Below are 19,967 nucleotides of genomic sequence, written 5' to 3'. Positions count from 1 at the left end.
CTCTAGCCAGGATGACTCCCTCCCTGTGACCCCTTGCCATTTAAAACCAGTCCCTCGGGGAGCCCCTGCTGTCTGAGATACACATACACACAGCTCTCATTCTATCTTGTAGATATGAGGTGGCTCCTGAAAATATTAATTCCAAAGAGTTTGTAAGGAAAAAAACAATGCTGGTTCAAGGCCAGTGTTCTCTTCCAGTAATATCCATATTGTCCAGAGGAAGTCACTAAAGGGAAAGTTTCACCTGTAAACTACTGAAATACCCATACTGCTGCCAAACACAAAGACAGCCTATGACTCATCTTCACCAGCAGCCTGTTCTGTTCTGCATCTTCCCCATACGCGATGTCTTTCTTTTTATGCTATTAACACTTTAACAGAGAGCAATAAGACCATAAGAAGAAACAAACTTCTGTTTCTGGAAACTTGATTCACAATTGATCCAACTGCTTAAAAAGTCACTGAGCATTCATTATGGAGGACTTTGGCAGACCCCAAGGCAGAGCAGAGGAGTAAAAGTAAATAGATGCAGACCCTGCCCTCAAAGAGGCTGCCTACCCACCCTCCAGAGAAGCTGATGTCAGATGCGAGTAAGTTTGAATGCAGATTCCACCTTTGAGAAAGCTGGTGTTCTTTCTTGCCCACATGTGCACTCTAGGAATCTCATGATAGTGTGTATTCTAAGATGATTTGAAATGCAGAAAAAAAATCTTTATGAGCACTGGTAATAACCTCCAGTATCATTTATCAAGTACCTTCTGGGTGCCTAAAAGCATTGGGCTTGGTGCCTTATGTACATACCACCTCTAATTCCCATAACAACCCCAGAAAGAATACTAGTATCCTCATTTCACACGTGAGGAGAAGAAAAGGTTGTATGGCAAGATTCTGAAACTCATTCTGCCTCCCAAACCCATAATGTATCCAGAAGTACAACTGGCTGCACTGTGCTGTCCTCCATGATGCCATTTAAGAAAGCCAAAAAAACTACAAACAGCTCAAAATTCAAAAATAAAGACTAGCTTAGGAAAGAATACAAAGAAACACATGTGACTTACATATGTGCTCAATATACATACCTACATGTGTAAAATGCTATGTAGCTATTAAAATCATAATAACCACCATCACCTGCATTTTGTTGAAAGATTAACATTCTATTTAATCATGACTATGGAAGCAAACTATTGCATCATAGAAAAACAAACCATACAATAGTGCATCACTGCACCAAATAGATCATAAGGGTTTTTTCCTTCCTTTCATCTCTCTATATTTTCCAAGTGACATAGATGTGTCACAATCTGCAATGCTAAGAGTGAAAGGTGATACAGCTAGTCTCCATGTGGTCCCAAACAAATGGGATCAATTAGAAAATTTAAAGTTAAAAATATCCTATGTGGGGAGGAAAAGAGGAATACTGGGGATCAAAATGAACCCCACCGTTATATGTAACTAATGTGTTAATTTTTTTAAAAAAAATAAACAGATATAGTAAGTTAAAAAATCCTACATGCTTCAATAAAATAGGTGGGGGAAAAGACATTTCTAACATTAGTATCAATTTCTGATTTAACAACTCCCTTTTTAAGTAGGACAAGATGTCTCAAAGAAATTTTCTGCATGCAAATATACTAAATGAAGTAAAAAGGAACCATTCTAATTTTCTTAATTTCTATGCCAAATATCTTGTTGGTGCAATAGCTCTCATAATCAAAGTAACAGCAAGGATCCATCTATGGGTCTTGTGCTAAGGAAGCAATGTTTAATTACCGCATCGATGCCTGCCATCCTCTACAATCCCTTTAGGGGGTTCCAAGACACACTCTGTCGAAGACCTCAAAAGCACTACCTCCATGCATATTGAAGGATAAGGAGCAATTAAAACCTGTTTACTTGTGAGAAATTACCAAACATCCAACTGATTAGACAAGACCTTGCCATAAAGGATATCGTCTACAAATAATTCCAGAAGGCATGAAAACGTGCAAACCCACAAGCCACATGCAAACATACAGGGAGTATTCAACAACCTGGGAGTATTTAGAAAGTTTAGAGGAAGCCAATTGAACATACAAAAATAATCTATATACAGAGAGCAAGATATGGAATTCTCAGATAAGAAGTTGTTCAACTAAGTTAAAATTACTGCGATCACTACTTTAGTACAGTGCAACTGTTTATCATACAATATACAATAAGCATTATAGAAACCCTCAGCCAAACGAGAACACTGCATCAAGCATCATCTCCCTCCAAAGAGAAGAGCCAGATCCTCTCCTTACTTTCCTCCAGGCCCACTCACCAGAGAAACCTGGAGGTTGATATGGGCCAGAGTCCAACAGCTCCTATGGATCCTAAAGTACTGTGAGTTGCTAAATCACCCCTGCAGAAGTTCCTTGAAAACTAGTCCAATTTTACCATTTGAGCAATATTTTATAGTGTAGCAGAACTAGGAACTTTGCCGACTGTTGATTATCTAGGCCTGGGAAGGCAGCCTACACTGGGCACATGAAGTTGTCACATAAGAAGGCTGTATCAGAGGATGCTGATCCTACAAGAAACTATGAAGTGAGATTTATCATGGAAGAACTCCAATATTCCCTACCAATTCCCCTCACCCCAGATCTTCCTCAGTCTTTTTCCGCCCACCTACTGAGGGTTTCATTCCTCCTCTCCCTTGGCATAGCTATCCCTGGGTGGTGCTTGCTCCTGAGAAAGGTGAGCTCAGGACAGTTGGGATTGGCAAGCCCCCTGCTGCATGTGCACAGGGAGGCTGAAAGGGTGGACACCTGGGTCCTCCACACAGCAGGTAACTGAGGAGAGGGCAGAAGGCTGCGGAGGAGGAATTCCTGGAGCAGAAGATTTCCAACTGAGCAAGTGTTACAATTACCTTGATCAATTCACGGACTGCTGGGCCTTGATCCCCAAGTTTCCAATTCAGAACCTCATGGTTTGCATTTCTCAGTTTGCTTGCCTGAGCACCCTGCTGTGGGGACCACTGCAACTCCATCTTTCCCTCTTTCCTCCTTTAGGTTCCAGCATAAGGAGTTCATTCAACTCCACACTGACGGAAGGATGGGAAGGGGATGGAGACAACTTATATTTCTAGTGGATACCAAGGACTTTGCCTCTCCTGGGGGCCAACTGGGGCCACTCGACACCACACCCATGTGCTAGGGTCACAGGGAGGACAACCTGCAAGGCCTACCTGCAATTATAACTTACCAGCCAGAGCACTTTGAGTTTACTTCAGCGGGGGTGGAGGGGGAAGGGAAAGAGCAAAGTCGAGTCTTGCCAACTTTAAACAAACAAACATCTTTTACCTAATGCCAGAACAGTTTCAAGTACTTTGTCACAATAGGAACCTGTCAGGAATTTAGTCCCAAAAGAAATAAGACAAAGAGAAAAATTCCGAGATACGATCCTGTCAGTCCATCTATTTATTTGTTCTACGGAGAGTTTGCTGGTATTCCGAGTTATCAGACCTGCTCGTCCACTTCCCTCGTGGTTAGAAAAAGTCAAGCCAACTAGAACTTCATGAAGCAAAAGTCCAAAAGATACATTGATTATGTTATATATTTATTTTATAAAGTGGCTCCATCCATCCCCAGTTTATAAAGCAAGTAGTCTAACACACAAACACAGACGCAGAGATGCACTCAAATCAAGTTGAGAACAGACTTCCAAACACACTCTTCTCTTATAATCCTGAAAGTCAGTTCCTTGGCTAACCTCACCTGGGTTCTCGTGACCTGAGAAAAATCACACTGGACAGGCAGAGGAATGCTAAACTTGATGCCAAAGTGGAGCTCACACTGAGCTGTGTCAAACAGAAAAGAGGGCAGGTTCTCAAGTGCAGAACTACTTGGGGAATTCAGCCTTTATTAACTAAATAGGGAGAAAAGGATAGTTTTAATTAATTCTCGAAGTCATCCCTTCCCAGGGCACAGCTTGCTTTTTACTTGTAACCAATATGACTGTGTCCCTATGGAAAGGGGAAATCTGGGCACAGAACAGACATGCACAGGAGGAAGATGACTTGCAGACAGGTGAGAAGATACCCTCTGACTGGAGTAGCCCATCTAACAAGCCAAGGAACATTGAATGTTGCCAGCCAGCACCAGAAGAGCAAGGAAGGAGTTTCCCTAGATCTCAGAGGCAGCATGGCCCTGCTGACACCTTGATCTCAGATATTTAGGGCTGTCAGACAATAAATTTCTGCTCTAAGCCACTTAGCCTGGTGCTTTTTCCTAGTAAAGTTAATACTCCAGCAAAGCCAGCCTTTACGAAAAACCTGTGGGGCCAAATGGGTATACAAAGCTGAATTTTCTTCATTTTAGCAAGATGGCTTAATGATTATTCCAATTATTACACACCATCCCCAGCAGGGCTGGGGCAGAACCCATAATCAAATGTTAATATCCAGGCAATCATATGCATGAAGAGCAAAATCAAGTGCTATACCTAGAGCCCAGAAATACTTAAGTCTGTTCACATCAGGTTTTGTTCTTAAATGAGTTTAAGAAACCCACAAAGACATTTTCAGTTTCCAAGGCTTTTTGGCCTTTGGAACTACAGATAAGGGACTATGAACATGTACAAAGTCGCAGAACACTTGAACGCACTTCTAATGCCAAGATGCCAATCACACTCGGCCTGTTATCAAAAACAAGACTGTGAAATCCAGAATTCCTCAGAGACAAAAGTACTCCCTCAACTCTTGGAAAAATTATTTTCAAAATTATTATTATTATTATCATCATTATTTTTAGAAGTTTTATCTTCAAGTCTTTTAAACATGCAAACAAACCATCAAACCCTTTAACTTTCCATTACTTGGAGTGTTTTACCATATTTTCACAAGACTTCTTATAATGGAATTTTAAAAGAGGCTCAAACAATTGTGCTTTCCAATATTACAAGCAACAGAAAAAGTGCTAGATTATGACAATGTCCCATATCACAATATAAGAGCCGAGTGTCATAGGACAGAGTTTTCCAGGTATGCAGATAAATATGATAGGAACTCACATTTGGAACCCCCAGGGCCCACATACTACCAAGGAGGAAGTTTAAAGAAATGAAGCCCTCATCAACATTAAAAATCTTGGTTAACTTGCCCCACAGCTGGACCCTACATCTGACACATCAAAAGCGGATAGATACTCTGCATCGTGTATAGCCAGAGAAATGAGAAGTTTTGGCTCCATTTGTGTACAATGAGTTGAAATGCATTCTGCTGTCGTGTATAACCAATTAGAACAATTTTTTAAAAAAGGATGGACATCTGGATCTCAGTGGTTTAGCCTGATGAAATCTATCAGAAATATGAAGGTATCAGTTTTTAAAATTCTCTCAAACTATAATTAGGTGAGACTGTAGATGAAGGGAAGCTATAGGGCTTCTCTAGAACCTAGTGTAGGATCCAAAATCACAAGTAAGGCATCGTTCCTACATACACACACCCGCCTGTGGGTATATGTTTGAGAACTTTACACTATCCAATGACTGTTTTATGGATCTGTTTCTCCCTGTTTCTGAGACCCTGATGAAGAGTTAAATAATTATGCGATAAGAGCAGAATCAAAAGAATTTACAAGGAATAAACTGCTCCTCTCTCCCCTATCAGCTGTGGAGTTCTGACTTCTATTGTATTCACTAACACGGGGTCCTTTTACTTCTGCTGTATGCTTTAGAATTTCTATTAGACAGTTAAGTGGAGCATCCGGTTTACTCCACTTGCCAGTAACAGTCACATCTGTGGTTCTCCAATTACGTCCATCTACTATCTTCAGAGTGCTTGAACCCGGTGTATCCTCAGTCACTGGTACACCCATGTTCTTAGCTTTCACCCCTTACTCGTGGAGCACCTTTCTCTCCTAGGCTCCAGGCAGCTGGCACCTCCTCCTCATCATTTCCCAGAACAAACCAACACGTAATAACTAGTTTCTCCATTCTCTGAATTCTTGCAAGCGTGACAGCTAGGTCACTCCTTTCCATCGACTCATGTGCCTTCCTGTATTGTTTGTTCCTTTTCAAGTGTGTAAATCTTAATTCTCTTAAACTAGCTGCAAGTCACTTAAGGCCACTGCTTATGTCTTGGGTTTGTTTAAATATTCCATGGAGCCTGGTACAAAATGAGTCCTGGTACAGAGTGGGTCCTCCATAAACAGTTCTTGGTTGCCTGGCTTCTTGCCAGTCATTATGACAGGTTAACTTCTTTCTAGGACTACACATCTGGAAACATTGTCTTTCCCGAGTGGTCAAAATGCGGAATTCTTAGCATTATTATATTTATCTCATATCTGATAGTGAGTAACCAGATACAGGATCTATTTTTCCATGTGAATCTCATTTTCTTGAACTTGCGTCATTTCCTTCACTTTTCCACAAACTACAGGGTTGTTTCCCATAGTGTCATGAGTTATAAGATCAAAGAAAACAATAAAATTGGGGGGGGGGGCTACAGCAAACTTTATGTCAACAATACCAAAAACTAAAATCACGGGCCTCTTTCATTGACAATGTTAACTGAATTATGGAGGGATATACTCCTTTAGAAGGGGACCTTACCTATTCAAATCTAAAGGACACAAGAAATATTAATGTTTAAAGACAAATTTAGGGAGACAATAATAAAAGTTAATTGCAGAATCCTCTGTTAGATTGTTGATGGTCATTTATACACTGCATAGAAGTTCACATTTAAAAATGGATTCCTGGCTCATTATGTACCATTTACACACTTTTTATTGGAGCTGCTTAAGCTCAGACAATGGCTGATTTTTGATCCAACCCCCAAAAGATTTCCTTGCAAAATAAAGATGGTGAGTCATCAGTCCAGATGTGAATGTTACTCAGTCACCAAACTCTTACCTGGCTCTTCGTAAAGGCAAAACATTGTAATTAACCTCAAATTTCTACACAGCTGCATACAATGAGCTACTAGTAAATGTTGACTATAGTTATATTGACTATAGTTATATTATCACTTACGGAAACAGCAAACCTTGTCAGAGATAAGCACTCCCATCCCTCCGGGGCATTGTGGGTACATGTGTTAAAGTACTGCAGGTAACATGCAATACAGACTTTCCCATTCTGCAGGGTAACGCTGGGGGCTGTACAGAAGCAGCAGTCTGAGACCTGAATCAGTGTTCTGGCAGCATGCCTCCTCGTAAGTGAGCACAGAACCTTAACTGGACACTTAAATGTAAGAAATGGAATCTGCAGGGAAGACTGCATTCTAGCCAAATTCTACTAACTGCTCATGAGATTTATACTCTATGTGCCCCGCAGTCTATCAATTTGAGCAAACTCTCAAAGGTAAGTAGGTCCTGTGGAGACCTATAGTAAAGAAGTTCCACAATAGCAGGATAGTGTTCCTCCAGCATTTCAATGTGCATGGTAATCACCTAGGGATCTGGTTAAACTGTAGGCTGGGTCTGCAGGTATGAAGTGAGCCCCGGTGATATGCATCTCCAACAGCTCCCAGGTGATGCCATGGTCACTGGCGAGAGTGAGGCGGCACTCAAGGAGATCCCATACGGCTCACTGGGGAAGGAGGGGAAGGTGTGGGAGAGAGCAGGCTCTCATAAGGAGCTCAGACTTGAGAACTACAGAGTCACATGTGGAAGCTCCCCCAAGGCTTCATTTTTGGCATCTTTTCACTCTGGAGCTATTCCTGGCTGGGCTCACATGGTCCCCACTTCCCTACCCCCAGGACGCCCCCTTCTCTGTGACTATTAACTACTAACTGCTGGCCAAGTCTGGCCTCCAGCTGAGACCTCAGGCTTGAACACCAGGAAGACCCACGAGAGTCCCTCCTGACCTCCCAACCTCTCCAATTAAGCATTTTAAGGATGAAACGCAGCATGAGCCCCAGCCCTTTCTTTTCCAGATCTTATTAAAGCAGCTGATTATTAGCCCAAATTTCCAAAACCAACCATGAAGGACTCATCCTCTGCATTGTTTCTTTGTAACCTACAACATAAAGTCCAAACTGTTGCATCAGAGATGGATCGTCAGTCTGGCACTGCCTGCCTACTCATGCCATCTTCCATGGATCTTATCCATTTAGCCAAGTGGATTGACTTTAGTTTTCAGAGCACACCATGCTTTTTCCTCAACTTGAAATGCCCTGCCTGCATCTGACCTGCACAAGACCTTACTCAAGACAAGCTCACCTGCCTCTAGAAGATTTTCTACCCCGCAGCCCCACTCCTACTGCCAGAAGCCTGTCAGTATAGCAGTCATCTACTTATGAGTCCTTTCCGGCCACTGTTCTAGAAGCTCCTTGCAAGTAGGGCCATGCCTTGGTCACACATGGACCTACAACAAATAATTGCTTTATAGGTATGCCAATGGCCCTAGGGAAGATTAGGTATATGGGGCATTGTGGGTGTGGGTGGGTGGGGTAAATCTTGAACTTAGTAGATGCTGGAAGATGCCATTGTTTATATAATAAAATGTACAGAATTCATATTCTGGTCCACTGTCATCTACATTATTTTAAGGCATAATACTGCTAATAATACGAGTAAGAAGAATAGATTTACGGAAGCCTCACTTGTGATTTCTGTTTTTCCCCTGTATGTCACAACTGAAACAAAGAAATCCAATAGCCACAGAGAAGCTGAAAGTGAAGGGTAATCTGCTCTCGGGGAGTTTGAACGAGGAGGCAATTAATACAGGATTAAAGCTAAGTAAAACCACAGTGGAACATGTAACTACAGCACGCCGAACACTGACAACCAGAATAGCAATTAGGTAGGAAAAAACCACAATGGGTAAAAAGACTCACTACGCCAACGAATGGCAATGAAGAGAGTCACAAAGCTACTCCCCTGTGGACAGATCTTTCTCTACCAGAGGCAAGGGGCCAAACTCCAGTCCTCAGAAAAAGCAGGCAGGAAAGTCAGACTATGACCTTCACGTGAGAGCCACCCAGCCAATTCCATTAGACCAATACATAAAGGCAGGGCGAGGTGACCTATAGATGGCTTTCCACCTGCATAGCAATGACAACTCAGAACAAACCACAGGCCCAGATCATGATCACAAAAGCCTTGAGGACACCTGCAGGACAGCTGCATGGAGACTCCCCTCCCAGACCTCCATAGGGCTCAGAGTCTGCTTTCCTCTCCTTTCCCTTCACTCAAAACACACTCACCAGGCACCCATTTCATTCACATCAGGCACTGCGGGTCTAGGCATGGGAGAGAGGGGAAAGCTCCATGAGAGGGAGTTACAGCCAAGCAAGAGGGGACAGGCAGCGAACAGTACAGAATAAAATTGTAAAGCACACAGGGTTAACGACATGACCAATACTAAAGAGAAGCACGCTAGCGAGGAGGACTGAGGCTGGCGAACACAGGACAACGCTGGCTACAAGTGATCTTTCCGATTTTGTGAAATCTGTTCTTTGGGGAAGTACCTTGAAGGAAATAGGACATTGCTCACTGGAGGGGGAGATCCTAACAAACATACATCAGTTACCCCTTTGATAAAGACAGGGTGTTTTCCTTTAATGGCTGGCTTGGTTGCTTTGACTTAGGGTAACGTGGCAATGTAATGGAAGGCACACCTTTAGGAGTAAGACACATAGGCCTGTTGCTCAGCTATACCATTTGCAACTCCAAATAACCAGACATCACAGTATGAATCAGCTCTTCTAACCGAACAGGGGTGAGGCATGTGTGCGCTTAGAGGCAGGTTCCTCCACTTTAGCCAGCCTTCGATGAGCTGCTGGTACCGTTAGTACTGCTTAGACTTAGACCACAGTCCCTGACCTCAAGCACAGCACACAAGCTCATGCCCTTATCACCTGAGAAACTCAGAAAAGGTTTACCTTCTGCTCCACAGTGCTGCCTGCAGAGGCTCAGGGGACCATGCAACGTGTGCCTCTGCACCCACTTGAACCCACTCCTCCCTTGGCCTCTGTCCTCTTATTGCAAAGTAACAATTCACTGGGATTGGTTTGATAAGTTGGAATAATAGATTTTGACTTGAAAAGGAAAAAAAAAAAAAAATCAAAGCTCCGATATTGGTGGTCACTTAATCTAACACAACTCCGTTTGGCAAATGACAAGGCTGGGAGATGAGGGGTCCTGTGGCCCTCAGTGGTAAGGACAGAAGTTTGATCCTTTACCTCTTTATCTACACTGTCCCCGTCACACCTCCAATAGGGCAGAATGATTAATTTACTCTGGGGCTATCCTACAGATGTGGATGGTCTAGTTTCAATATTGATTAGATGACACTGGAGCCTCTGTGATGAAGGAAAACTTTCTTTTGCAGGAAATATCATTCTAAGACCAATAATGGCCACTTAGTCTTCTAGGCACAATAGTGAACAGCACTCTACGGGAATGATGTTTTAAAGGAGCGCATACAGTAAGTTTTCTTACCTTTGACCGAGTGTCAGCCACAATTTACTCTTTCATCAAAACCAACCATACTGGACAATGGTAGCAGCTGCCTTGCAGTATGGCATGTCCTGTAAAAGCTCACCTACCCATATAATGGTCATTTCCTTCCTGATTTCTTTATGGCTCCTAGCGTTATCTCTAAGTGGACTTGGTTATTATGATTACTCAGACCCATGAGGTGACACTCCCTGCAGCCAGAGAGGCAAGAGGCCACAGGTGGTTGTGCAGGTCTTTGGCTCAGGCCCCAAGGAGCACTTGGCCTCTACTCTGTGTCCCTGGTCTCCTGAGCACCATGCTGAGTGGCCCCTGTGGGGCTCAGTACATATTTATTGATTAAATGAATGAGTGTCACCTTGAGATTGGGAGCCCACTGAGACTAACTGCTGCATTCCCAATCTGGAGCTTCCAATTGCTTTTTATTTTGTTCCCTGCTCACATTTCTCCCTAAAGCAGCAGCAAAGCCACAAGTAGATGGCTAGGAGCCCAATAAAAAAGCAACTTAGGGCTAGGACTGTAGCTCAGTGGCAGAGCACTTGCCTGGCACATGAGAGGCACTGGGTTTGACCTGTAGCACCACATAAAATTTAAAAAATAAAGGCATGCTGTACAACTACCAAAAAAAAAAAGGCACCTTAACTGACTTGGGTAAGACCCATGATTAGGCAACTACAGGCAGCTAGCGGGGAGGCTACCTGCTCAGGGCAGGTGAAGAGCCGGTGGCCGCCTGCCCAGGGAGGGGCGAGGGTTTGCCACCCATTCTGCTCCATAAAACCTCACTGTGGAGCTGGCGGGGTTTTTCTGGGTTGGGTAATTGCTAAACTAAGGTGCTGGCTTTGTCAGAGCTTTCAGTCCTGTGTCATGCTCAAAAATCAAACTGTAATGACAGTATCCCTACAAACGATGAATTTACCATCCCCCTGGGACTCGCAGTTCCACACGGTGACAGGGCCCTGACTGTGTTCTCATTCTCTTCCCTCCACCCCTCGTGCAGACACTCATTTCCTTCAGCTTCCATAATCTTTGTAGCTGGTAAGCTCTTTTGTCTCACCCAGAAACACAGTTGCCCTGGCACGGCATGAGGAAAAGCACTCTGCCTGCATTAGGGACTTCCATCAATAAACAAAGAATCCAAAAGAAACAGCCCCGGTGATGTGGCACACGTCTGTGATCCCAGCTACATGGGAAGATACAAAGTTCCAGCCCAGCCAGGGCAACTTAGTGAAATTGTCTCAAAATAAAGTTTTTAAAGAGAGATGGGGCTGTCGCTCGGCAGTACAGCATGCGGAAGGCTCTAGGTTCAACACTCAGGTCTGCAAAAGGAAAAAGGAAACAGGAGAGCGGGGGAGGGCCTTTTTTCAAACCAGTTAAACAAAATTGGTGGACCTATTTTCCTAGTCTAACTATTCTCAATTGCTTTTAATAAACCTCAAAATTGTCCTGGTGCTATAACTGTTAATGCACATATTTTTAAATTAAAAAATATAAAATTAATCAAGTGCAAAGAAGAAAAAACAACCAACCTTGAAAGTTTCTTATCTCAACAGAAACTGACAAGTCGAAGGGAAAAGAAGTACTCCTCAGCACCTAGCCCAAGAGATCACTAACAAATATTTTTAGCCAGGACACAAAACATTTTCAAGCAATGAGCAAGGCAAGTGACTTAAGCCACTATTCAGTGAGTTAAAGAGTTATACAAATATAATACCAGATAGGACCGAGTCCAAAAACACAAATTTCTTTCAGATAGATTACTCCCTGATTAACCTCAGATCCAAACAGGCCCCTGAGAAGCTCAACAGGATAGGGTAATAGTGAATCAACAGTGAAATATGAATCAATAGTGAAATGCCTTAGGGTCTGCCATGCTGTTTCCCTTAATGACATTGGGCTTCCCTGGAGTCTCAGGCTTGTCCTCTTGGCATGGTAGGTCTTGGTCAAACTCAACATGGTGAACTGAGCTGATGGTGCAGGATTTGACCCTAACAAAGGCTCCCAAAGATCACACCCTCAGGATGCTAAGCAGCCTCTGCTCAAGAATCTACGCCCACATGCCCTCTGACAGAGTGACAGAGTTTCCAGTCCTGACCTTGGTTAGGGGAAGCTGTATATAACTACATGTGGTCCTCTAGGCTGCCACTGGCCACATGACTAGGTGTGGGGTGATCAAGACATCGGTGCTTTTTTACATAATTCTATTAAACCCCATTGACTCCACTTGACTATAGAGTCTGTTTCCACTTGGTCTGAAGTCCCACTGTTAACTACCTCTGAAGTGGCAATGTCTCAGGAGTCATGTGGTTTTCCAGAAATTTCCACGTATTCTTTGATTCTCTGGAAGAAGAATGTCGGTCAGGAGCTGGACTTTTAACCTTCGTCAGTGACAACTACCAGGGTGAATAAACAGCTCACATATGTCTGTCTCAGCTGAGAGAGTACAGCTCATGATTACCTGACTAGATCCCATGACTACTGGGGCTGATTCAGATTTGATGACCACAGCAGGGGAGGAGGGACAATTTAAAAGATCCATACCCCAGGGGTTGGATAGGAGTGGGAAACAAAGTTACCTGTGTTTTCAGGAGAGGAGTGGTGGTCATTAGGGGCTGACCCCCAAGTCCTGCCTGGTGGCTGGGACAGCACCTGGGAGCTGCCTGCCTGCTTCCCACTGCTCACCTGCCCTCCTCTGCACTGACAAAACCAGGCCGGGCACAAAAGAAGCACAAATATTTATTGTAGGTGAGGGTGTGCAAGGACCCTACTTAGGATTCTGAGCCACTGGGAACACAGTCCAAAGAGACTCTGAAAACAGCTGTCATCAGCCCAGAGGTGAATGGTCTCGGGCACTGCTGGGGTCCCAGGTGAGGTTTCAGCTGCCTGGCTGTTTCAGGCCCACCTGTAGGAAGAAGTCCCTCCATGTAACTAGCACCTTACGTCATCACCAGCCTGACGCACACACACACAGAAAGGTAAGATTTTCATGGAGGCTGAGGAGAGGAATGTAAGTGGCTTTACCCGAGAACCATGTGAGAAAGCTCCAGGAAGTGCAAACTAATGAAATATCACTGTCTGGAGTGAAAGAGCCCTGCCACCCCTCACAGCCCTCTGAACCACAAAAGCTTTCTGCTCTGCTAAGTGCCTCTAAGATGTCAGAAAGTACTTCCCGCCTTGCCAACCACTCTGGAATTTAACATTCATTCAAGTAGAGAAATTCCCATCACAAGACTCTGCTGCTTTTGTATCTCTTTGTTATATACAACACTTCCCAGTGACAGGACAATGCCCTGAACACGATGTTTTAAATCACATTTAGTTGCAATATGTGACTCCAAAAAACCTTTATAAATTAAAAAAAAAAGCCAAACACTCAGTGATAAAGCTTAAGAAAGTTGTAACAGCCACAGCTGACAATCACTACTACTTCCTTTTTCCCGTCTAGTAAAAAGCATTTTTTTCTTACTTCATGACTTCTCAGATTCCCATGAGAAGTTCATCTTGTCCTCACAAACATTTAAAAAGTGTTTTAAATTCCCTCTTCTTTTATGTACTGTGGTTGTTTAATTTCATTTGATTGGCAGAATCTAATTCAAATGTGAGTAGACAATGTACTTTTCAACGTGAAATAAAGTATTTTATTAGAGAATAACTCAGATTTGACTATAGGCTTTGATATTTCACATTGTTGTTACATTTCCATTGTTTTAGAATTCCAGCAATCTTAATTAACATTTGACAACATTGGGAATACTTTGTTGAAAGTTATCTGGCGTGTTAATATGCAGGTGTGGCCCACGCTCAGGTTTATTTCGGTCTTTGGCAATGTACACATATACACTAACTAGTGAACTAACAGTTTATGAATCACCGTCAAATGAGACAGTAAAAAAACAAAAATCACGTGTTGATCATAAAGTATATGAGCATGTGTGAGTAATTCTACTCTGACATAGGAAATGACAGTAAAACCTAATGGAAAAATTCAGTTGTGTAGGTTCCAGGCTTTCATTATTATTCTCAGAAAAATAATAAATGCTTTAGTACATATCATGTAACTCAAATACTAGAGGAAAAAAGATTTCTATCACTACCTTCCAAAGTTCAGATCTACCATAAATCATTCTCCAAGCAAACCATTTCATGACCTAAGATGGTATTTCATTTGACGCCGAGTACAGCTAGTGTCTCCCTCTTCCCAGTGAGATTTCCAAGTCAGAAATACTCAGAATCAAGACCTAACGCAGAACACAAAGAAAAACACAACTGTTGCCTCCCAAACCAGTGATTTCTAAGTCAGAGAGCAATACTCACAGCACTTAAATGGCATACGTTTTTCATTAATTTCAAAAAAATAAAAGTATCCTTTGGTGAATGAAGAATAAAGATAGATAAAAATCATAGATTACATCACAATTCTTTTCAAGTTCGTCTATCATCCTTTCTACACACAAGGAGAGCAAAACTGGTCAACTACATCTGACCCCAAACACCAAAATTTATAGTATAAATACTTGTTATGTATTAGAATAATGCTGTCGATGTAAAATTAGTATTACAAGATGATCAAATTCCATGCCAATAAATGCTAGGCATCCACATAATGAACACACAGGTATCTTTCTTCTTACCTCTAGTTTTCTTCAAGGTTCACAAAAAATAAAGTGTCCTGCAGGTGTGCGCTGGGCTGGACCAGCGTTGCTGGAAATGTCCCTGAGCGATCGATCGGAGGCTCCCTTGCCCAGTCCTCTGCCTTCTCTGTTACCAAGTGGCGTCCACACTCACCTCTGCAGGTACTTGTGGAACACCGGCAAGTTCCAACACAACTGGGAAGGAATGCCGCGCGCTTGCTGCTTATACTGATGATTCACGTCAGTGACGGCTAGAAAGAGGTGCTTGTTGGTGGACAGGCGAGTTGAGTCAGGCTCCGCCCCCCACATAAGGATTACGTAACTTCACCCAGCCCAGCAATTAGGCGGACTCCTCACCCAGTGCCCTAATGCTATGTTACCTGCAGCTCTTTCCCAGCATCTCTTCTCCAAATGTCAGTCTAGATGGGTAGAAGGTGGACCCAGGGGTTACCCCCAGGCAAGGGCAGCCAGAAGAGGTCACATGGTTTGGTGAAGGACAGTAAATCTGCCTGAGCTGTTCGGCTGGTTTTAAAGCTGTCTCCATTTTCTGGGGAGGGGGCTGTAGGGTGAGCCCTTTACCCTTCTGGGCTAATTCGGTTTATAACCTGTGCCTGCAGGGAGGTCCCACCCCAGGCAACGGGAGGTTACCACTTCCCAGCCCTCATAAGTCTCGAAGTCTTGAAGGGGAAAACAAGGCAGGAACAGGAAAAGCTACAATCCTAACTGGGACAGAAGAGAACCTGCTAGGGAGGGTTGCTGTCATGTATGAGATAGCCCCACCCTGCAAATCCACAATCCCCGTTTGCAGGTTCTCAGCCAGGCAGAGGGTGATCGAGGGCCCTGAAGGAAGCCAGAGCTCAGCCTGCCACTCTGAGGGGCTGGGTCCTCACCGATCGTACAGTTCGGCAACCTGACCACCCTGACTGAACTCCCACGAGCGGGTCAAAGTCTCCTACCGTGGTTTGTGGCTGGTATCATGTGGCTCCCCCTTCCTCTCGCCTGAAGAAGTCACACCCCACTTTTGACCCAGCAGCCCTCTCCCCAGCAGATACAGCTGACTGAGATAGGAAGTGTCCCCACTTGACCAAAAAGCTACCTTCCTGCCTGCACTCAACATTTGGTGGCGTGCGTGCCCTGAAGTGTACCCAGCACATCGACTGAAAAGCCCTGCAAACAACTCTCAAGTTCCCATCAGTGCTCACCCCTGGCTGGCAATGGTGGGAAAGCAAACAGCCCCGGGAGCCAGCAAGTCCTTGTGGCTGGGAGGCTCACGGAAGGCCCCGTGGAGCAGGCAGGCACCAGGTACAGTTAGAGAGCCCACACCCTCACAGGGACAGACTGGCACTGCCGCATTCTCAGTCCGATTCTCAAAACAAGACAAATACCTCCAGATTTCAGTTACCAGCACATGAGGACACACAAGTGCCAAACACTAAATTTAAGAGCAGGAATGACATCTTCTTTGATTCTATCTAAAAATCGTAAAATTAGGCTGCTACATTTCAGATTTGCATACTAGCTGGAAGGTTAAACCACAATGCACTGCAAGAAAACAGACCTCAACAAGTTGGGTATGTTTTCAAACAATTTGCCTACTCCCTTGGAGATAAAAAGCACCCCAACTTCCCATTAAACGGTCTCCAATTGTGGTGGGCTAAGCTGGATGCCTCCAAAATTCACATGCTAAAGTCTCAGTCCCAGTAGTTCAGACTGTGACTATAGCTAGAGACAAGATCTTTAAAGAGGTGATTAAAATAATATCAGAAGGTGGGTTCTAATCCAGTGGGACTATGTCTTTTATAAAAGGGAAATCTGGACACAGGTAGGTAGAGGGAAGACTGGGAGGAGATGGTCATCTACAAGCCAAAGAGAGGCATTGGAAGAACATGACCCTTCTGTCACCTTGACCTCAGTATTCTAGGTTTCTAGAACCTTGAGAAAAAAACATATGGTGTTGAAACCATTCAGTTTGTTATTTTGTTATGGCAGCCTTCACAAACTAATACTAGTTAGACGACTGCTCCATTCCAAGTGTTAATATAAACAATGAAGACAATTCAGATTTCCAATTAGTAACCATTCTCACATAACCAAACTGTACTTTGGTAAGCTCATGATCTTCTGTCTGGTGAGACTCTGCTTTGAAATACTCAGAGAAACCTCATTTTGGAAAAAGGGAAGGTTGGTGGGGTGAGGGGAGGCTACATTTGACCTTTCCAACTCCAATTCTGCCCCCTGCATTTTAGTCAAATTTAGTGAAACAGTGGTTTACACCCACTTCTCTGCACCAACGTCATTCTCCTCACCCACAGCACCTGGCTTCTGCTGATTAAGATGCAACCGAGTCTAGTCAATGACAGTCTTAGTACTAAACGAAGGAACATTACCAGTGAAGGGAATGTTAGATGTCCTTAGTGCAATTCCTTTTGTCTAGGGCACAACCCCAACAGCGTCGTGAGCCACTGGTAGTAGGGTGGATTCAAGCCAAGCAGTGACCATCCTGGGCTACTATCCCTGCCCCACCACTCTCTAATTAGTACAGCCTAAAACCCTCCTAGCAGCCTGATCTACCATCCCCAAGCATAATCTGCCACTATTCAGGCTACAGTGAAGACAGACAAGAAAGCAGACAGCCAGGGAGCAGGCTAAAGCTACAGAGTAAGTCTCAGTGGGTTTTCTTAACCACACACTACTGACATGTGGGGCTGGGCAATTCTCATGGGGGTCAGGGGCATCCTGTGCCTTATAGGGTGTTTAACAATATCCATGCCCCTATCCAGTGGGCCTCAGTTCTCCCTAGGTGTGTGGTACAACCAAAAACCTGTCCAGATATTGCCAAGTGTGTCCTGGGAGGCAAAACTTTCCCCAGTTGAGAACCACTGGTTTTAAAGGACAGAACCCAGTGTAGAGTCCAGGAATGGAAGGCCCTGGAGAAGAGGCTGGGAGCAGCTTCTGAGCTGATAGGAAGAAGGAAAGACAAGTGCTATAGACAGGTACAAATCAGAGGAGGGGAAGGGTAATTTATTGTTATTTCTGTACTGATGCTTGTTGCTATGAGTTCTCTCTCAAAGGTGATGATGAGGTCATAGATTGAGTGAAGGGCTTAGGGAGTAAGTATATAAAGTCTGGAGCAAGCAGTTGAGAAAGGGAGAAGAGCTGGGCTAAGTCAAGAGATGCCAAGAGGTATGCAGGACTGAGTGGCCTGGGCAGGCTCCCCCAGCAAAGTGGAAGCATTGGGTAGGAAGATGGAGAGGCCGTCTAGATGAGTGGACTTGAGCCCCTGACAGAGCACAGATATAAGGACGTCACAAATGTGCTGGTGTTTCCAAGATGTTTGTGGTTAGTGGAGGTGCAGGCAATGCAGAGCAGAAAACCAGGAGACTTGCTAGTAACCTACTGCAGTCAAGTCAGATGCCCGAGGAGGAGGCATCAATGAGAGCAAGTCTACAATCTAAAGGGGGACATACTCTCATGCCCTTTGACTTCATAGCTCCAACCCACTGAATCTTTCCTAAGGAAATAATCAAGGATACAAGTAATAGAAACTAAGAAGTTCATTATAAAAGTCAAGCCCCAAGACTAAGCAACCTTAATGTTCCAAAGAGAAAATAAATTACAGACATCTATAAAATCCATGTCCTCAGTATTTTAAAACATGAAAAACAAAGTAAAAATATGAAAGCTATAGAACTCTCCAAAGTATCCTAAAGTCTCCAATTTTTAGAAGACTCTTATATGCTTACATGTATACACACACACACAAAAACAAAACAAAACAAAAAAAACACCAACACTTGTGAACCCAAGTCTCTATTTCCAAGGTTTAAAAAAAAAAAAATCAGGGGCTGAGGTTGTAGCTCAGTAGAGTACTTTCCTAGCATGTGTGAAGCACTAGGTTGGATTCTCAGCACTGCATGTAAATAAAGATCCATAAACACCTTTTAAAAAAACCCGATCAAATGGAAATTCGTCAAGGAGTCTTGGAGAAGGCAGTAAAACAGAAGGAATGGTTGGAGACAAAAGAGGGGGATGGGAAGCATCAGGGGCCACAGAGAGGCTGAAGAGGCACCTGCCAAGAAAAGAAAAGCTTCTGTGTTTGATGCACAGGATGGTACTGCTGTCTGAAGACAGACACTTCAACTGCACAATCTGGGCAAACTGCAGTTAGCCCAGGGCATGGAGGAAATAGCAGCCTTGGTCATCATTTCCCAGAATCCTTAAAGACCAGGGGAGACCACAGAAAGGACTTACCTAAATGGCCAGAATGGGCCTATCTTCCAGAAGTCTACTGGAAGAGACGTGGTGTTCTGGGTATGTGTCTTGGGACGAGGGGTGGTGTTCCTATAATTCTGTATTATTCATGATTAAGTGTACATGCTTGGAGGACTCCTAACACTTTGACATGTTAGTATAATTTGCTCAACACTGTTTACTTAGCTAGGAAACCCAGATGGTCTGCAGGGTAGGGTTTCACGAAGAACGACAATGGGCCATACTAGATCAGTGTGTTCCCAGGAAAAGGAGGGAAAGTATGCTTAAAAAGACAATTAAGTTTCAGGTAACATAATCACATGGAATAAGAAAAACATGAACACGGACTTCAGTCAAAATAAGATCTTTTACTAAGCTCATAAAATTTAAATTTCATTGTAGTGTTACAATGATAGTTCAGTTTTTGTATTTTGTTGGCTTGTATTTTTAATGTTAAAAGGATTTTTCAATTAGTGAGATCATCTTGAAATTTTTCCCTAAACACTAGCATACATTGACCCATAATCTGTAGCATTCAAAAATCATGCTTTAAAAATAAGAAGCTATCATAAAAAGTTTATCATAAAGTATTGACTAAGAAAGCATCATCAAAACACTGGGCACAACGTCAAATTCACAAACTATTTCCATACATTTCCTA

The 19,967-nt window shown here is 43.4% G+C and overlaps 1 protein-coding gene across 5 annotated transcripts in view; it reads right to left on the bottom strand.

The window, feature by feature from the left end:
* Nucleotides 1–19,967, bottom strand: part of Nedd4l (NEDD4 like E3 ubiquitin protein ligase) — a 316,988-nt gene that overhangs the window by 151,959 nt on the left and 145,062 nt on the right. Inside the window, exon 1 of one of the 5 annotated variants that reach the window (XM_058571354.1) lies at nt 15,056–15,295. The exons of the other annotated variants lie outside the window; for them this stretch is intronic. The gene's annotated coding sequence lies outside the window, so the exon portion shown is untranslated. Of the gene's footprint in view, nt 1–15,055; nt 15,296–19,967 lie in introns of those variants that run through there. 5 annotated transcript variants of the gene reach the window in all.

The sequence above is a fragment of the Marmota monax genome, unplaced genomic scaffold, assembly GCF_021218885.2.
Source record: "Marmota monax isolate L192 unplaced genomic scaffold, Marmota_monax_Labrador192_F-V1.1 WCK01_AAM20220418_F8-fsc00088, whole genome shotgun sequence".
NCBI lineage: Eukaryota > Metazoa > Chordata > Mammalia > Rodentia > Sciuridae > Marmota > Marmota monax.
The sequence above is the reverse complement of the archived record's forward strand: the minus strand, read 5'-3'. Positions and strand labels throughout refer to the sequence as shown.